This window comes from Chiloscyllium plagiosum, chromosome 41, assembly GCF_004010195.1.
Source record: "Chiloscyllium plagiosum isolate BGI_BamShark_2017 chromosome 41, ASM401019v2, whole genome shotgun sequence".
Classification (NCBI taxonomy): Eukaryota; Metazoa; Chordata; class Chondrichthyes; order Orectolobiformes; family Hemiscylliidae; genus Chiloscyllium; species Chiloscyllium plagiosum.
In genome coordinates this window covers 2,385,953-2,391,174 of record NC_057750.1, presented here as the reverse complement: position 1 = coordinate 2,391,174, position 5,222 = coordinate 2,385,953, and positions in this window count along the sequence as shown.

Sequence of the window (5,222 nt, the reverse complement as noted above, 5' to 3'; positions counted from 1 at the left end):
AAGAAGAGAGGTGGGGAGAGAGAGGGCATTGCATGGAGTCTTGATAATGGGTTTGGGGGTTTGATTGAGAGGGCAGGGGGCATATGGAGTGGTAGCAGGGAGCTCCCACCTGAGAGGGCTTTGTGGTCCCTCAACAAGCAAAAGCAAGACCCACGTTTCTATTGGGCCTTTTGGTACCATGACCATCAGAGACATCTCCAACCACCTAACAGCCAATGAATGAGGTGTTAACACAGGAAATGCAACTGCAGCTATTCTGCACTTGGCAACATCTCCCTCTCCGTATATAAGGAAGGATGATGGAGGGAGTGCAGCGAAGTTTTCCCAGACTGATTCCCGGAATGGTGGGACTGACGGATGGAGAGAGATTGGATCAGTTAGGACTGTAATCACTGGAGCTGAGAACATGTGGGACGAATCTCATAGGAACGTATAAAATTCGAACAGGACCGGGCAGGGTTAATGCAGGAAGGATGATCTCAGTGACTAGGGAATCCAGAACCAGGGAGTCACAGTCTAAGGATACGGGGTCAGCCATTTTGGACTGAGATGAGGAGAACTGTCTTCATCCAGAGAGTGGGGAGCCTTGGAATTCTCTGCCACAGGAAAACAGAACATTGAATGTTTTCACGAAGGGGTTAGAGATAGTCCTTGGGGCAGCACAGTGGCTCAGTGGTTAGCACTGCTGCCTCACAGCACCAGGAACCTGGGTTCAATTCCCAACTCGTGTGACTGTCTGTGTGGAGTTTGCACATTCTCCCCGTGTCTGTGTGGGTTTCCTCCGGGTGCTCCGGTTTCCTCCCACAGTCCAAAGATGTGCAGGTCAGGGTGGATTGGCCGTGCTAAATTGCCCATAGGTTAGGTGCATTAGTCAGGGGTAAATATAGGACAGGGGAATGGGCCTGGGTGGGTTACTCTTCGGAGGGTCAGTGTGGACTTGTTGGTCCGAAGGGCCTGTTTCCACACTATGGAGAATCTAATTTAAAGGGATCAGAGGATATGGGGGAGAAAGTGGGACCTGAGTTGGATGATTCACCATGACCGTACTGAGTGGGGGAGCAGGCTCAAAGGGCCAAATGGGCTCCTCCTGCTCTGATTTTATTTATTTCAATTTGTTTGTTTTATGACGATGATGGAACTTTAATCCTTTTATATTAAAGATGCTTTCCAAAATGTTGCCTCATTCTCTGGAGAATATAGTTACCAGTCACAGATCAAGACCTGGAGGATTTCAGCGTATTCTCGATGACTGGAGAACGTGTATTACAAAATATTTTATGAGCAGATGAGGGTAAAGCTCATTTTGTCAGGTATGTGTAGTCATTTTGCATTCGCCTTTCCTTCCTCACCACCCCCCTCTCCCTGCCCCTGCATCCATACTCCCCAGCCTCTCTGTCTCCCTCTGACATGCAAACGTGAGTCATGTGAGGGGCAAGTGGAGGACACCTTAATTTGATCTAATTTGATTTCTTGTTGTCACAGTTCTGGGTCACCCACGTTACAGGAATGATTTGGAGATGCTGGTGTCGGACTGGGGTGTACAAAGTTAAAAATCACACAAGGCCCGGTTATAGTCCAACAGGTTTAATTGGAAGCACTAGCTTTCAGAGCGCCGCTCCTTCATCAGGTGGTTGTGGAGACCACAACCGAAAGCTAGTGCTTCCAATTAAACCTGTTGGACTATAACCGGGCCTTGTGTGATTTTTAACATTACAGGAAGGATGTGGAGGCTTTGGGGAGGGTGCAGAAGAGGTTTACCAGGATGCTGCCTGGATTAGAGGGTATGAGCTATAAGAAAGGGCTAGACAAACACGGGCTGTTTTCTCTGGAGTAGCAAAGGCTGAGGGGAGACTGGATAGAAGTCTATAAAATGATGAGATACATAGATAGGGTTGACGATCAGAACCTTTTTCCCAGAGTTGAAATGTCTAATACTATGGGGCATGGATTTAAGGTGAGCGAGGGAAAGTTCAAAAGGAGATGTGAGGGGCAAGGTCAAGATTAGAGTTGTGCTGGAAAAGCACAGCAGGTCAGGCAGCATCTGAGGAGCAGGAAAAATCAACATTTCAGGCAAAAGCCCTTCATCAGGAATGAGGCATCAGGATGAGGCTTTTCCAGCATCACTCTAATCTTGACTCTGATCTCCAGCATCTGCAGTCCTCACTTTCACCACTGGATATGGACCAAGGGTAGGCAGAAGGGATTAGTTTAACTAGGCGTCAGGTTCAGCACAGCATTGTGGGCCGAAGGGCCTGTTCATATGTTGTACTGTTCTATGTGCAGAGATACAGTGGACAGTGTGGTTTTGTGTGCTGTACAGGCAGACTGTACCCTACAAACCCTGCACAGGGGAGCAGATTTTGTCATTTGGTGTTAAATTCTGAACTTCCTATTACTTTGATTTTTTCTAAGATTGTTCCTTTAGCATTTGCAAACTAGAACCTGTACCCTTGTACCTAAGAGCAACTGCACTTGTGTGAGGACACATAACAGTAAAGTTAATCCAGTCATTCACTGTCTAACGGAGCCCTGCCCTTCATGTTGACAAAGATTGGTACCAAATGCACTCTCCCCACAGACAGCACCCAAGCCCTGAGATGCTGGGAGTGATCAGTGTGGGCAGCTTGCTGGAGCAGACGAAGCTTGGATTGCTATCTAATACTGAAATAAATCACAACCTGAATTCAAAGCCGGTGAAATTCACTGAACAGTTCATTTGCAAGTTCACATCAAAGGGCCTTGTGTTTGATACAGAGAGCATCACCTCTAAAGAGGTGACTGTGTAATCAAACAGCAGCAGCCGAACTTGGACAGACCCTCCCTCTCTCCCTTATAATGGCGGCCACATCAATACAGCAAAGTGCGTCAGATAAAGATCAGATGATCAAAGCTGTTTCTCTAATGGAGTTTTACTCTCAGAGCAAACCACTTCCAGAATCTCTGCTTCTTTAATTCTGCAGATTACAACGGTGTTCATTTGCACTGACCTTTTGACAATCAAACAAAACAAAACCCCAGCAGGGAAGGGGACAGGGTAACAAAGCCAAGCTGTATTTGATCATTCATTGAGCCATCAGGCTTTTTACAGCACAGAGCGAGGACCTTCGGTCTATCATACCCAGACTGGTCATCATCAATTCTTATCCCATTTCCCATTGCCTTGACGTTTCAAGTCTTCATCTCAACACCGCTTTTTTCAATATTCATTCAGAGGATGAGGGTGACACTGACCCTGCAGCATTTATTGCCTGTCCCTAGATGCCTGAGTGGCACGGTGGCTCAGTAGTTAGCATTGCTGCCTCACAGCACCAGGGACGTGGGTACGATTCCAGCCTTGGGTGACTGTCTGTGTGGAGTTTGCACATTCTCCCAGTGTCTGCGTGGGTTTCCTTCCACAATCCAAAGATGTGCAGGTTAGGGTGAATTGGCCATGTTAAATTGCCCGTAGTGTTAGGTGCATTAGTCAGAGGAAATTGGGTCTGGGTGTTACTCTTCGGAGGGTCGGTGTGAATTTGTAGGGCCAAATGGCCTGTTTTTACACTGCAGGGAATCTAATCTTAAATATCCCAAGCGTTCTTGCCTTTCTCAGGTACTGAGTTCCCAGATTCCGACCATCCTCTGGGTGAAAAGCATTTTCCTCAAATTCTGTCTGAACTTCCTGCTCATTACCTGAACCTCTGTCCCCTGCTCACTGACCCCTCTACCGAGGGGAGAAAGGTGTCTCCCTATCGACCCAGTATATGTCCCTTAGAACTTTATACACCTCATTCGGATCCCAAACACGCACTGAACCCTGGGGAACACAGCCGGACACACAATACCAGGCACAAAACCGTCCGAGAGCTGTGGGAGACAATGTTTCCTCACGGGAGAATGTGGGGACACTGTGTAAAATTCAACCTCATCCATGTCAGGTCAGGAAAGGGACTTCCCACAGAGGGTCATGAGAGGGTCATCAGTCTTTGGAACTCCGTCCCTGAACAACTGGTGGAAAGTAGAGTCCTTGGATATTTTTATGGCAGAGGGAGAGAAATTCGTAGCCAGTAAGAGACTGATCAGGGTTGACAGGAAGGTGGACTTCATCCTCCGACAGTGCAGCGCTCCCTCAGCATTGACCCTCCGACAGTGCCCTCTCTCTCAGCACTGACCCTCCGACAGTGCGGCGCTCCCTCAGCTCTGACCCTCCGACAGTGCGGCGCTTCCTCAGCACTGACCGTCCGACACTCCCTCAGCACTGACCCTCTGACAGTGCCCACTCCCTCAGCACTAGGGTGTAAGGGTCAGCCTGGATTGTTTGCCCTGTCTCTGAATGTGTGATTTAATTCCCTCAGAGTAAACGTCGTGATGAGAAAAAATCAAACAATTGCAAAAATCTGGTCAGTTGAAGAATGGTTACCCCGGCAACCTGAACGGATTGATATTTAATTCTGAGCTGAACGAGGATTGAATAAAATAAAGCCAATTTAAAGGAATACATTTTTCTTTGTTTCTCTCCAAGCTCCCCAGTTTGGTGTTTTATCACACCGTGCAGTGTTTGGAAGGTATTTTAACTGATGAGAAAATAAAGGGTAAATATTTATCATCCTCAGAATGATCCTGAACCTTTTGGATTTGGTTTTAATTTGAGCTTTGCACTCGATGTGGGTCACACCGTTGCCAGACATCTGTTTGCTCAGGCCTGAATCAAATCTATTTGTCAGGCTGAAAGCTTTGCCTTTATCTAGCGCCTGTCCTGACCCTGGGATGATTGATATCGCTGTGTCCGGAACTCTCATGATGCTGGAAATGGAACCAATATACATCCAGCAGCATCCAAGGCCAGCGTTGTTCAGGAGTGGACGACCCCCTGTTACGTCGGACTGACTAATGTCCCCCTGGGAAGACCCTCCAACCCCAGGGCATCAATGTGGATTTCACCGGTTTCCTCATCTCCCCTCCCCCCCCTTTACCTTACCCAAGCTTGAACCCTCCAACTCGGCACCACCCTCTTGAATGGTCCTACTTGTCCATCTTCCTTTCTACCTATCCACTCCACCCTCCTCTCCGAGCTGTCACCTTCTCCCCCACCTTCATCAACCTATCGCCTTCTCAGCTACCACAACCCCACAACCCACACCCCTCCCATTTATCTCTCAGCCCCCTTGCCCCCACCCAGAGATTCCTGATGAAGGGCTTATGACTGAAACGTTGATTCTCCTGCCCCTTGGATGCTGCCTGACCTG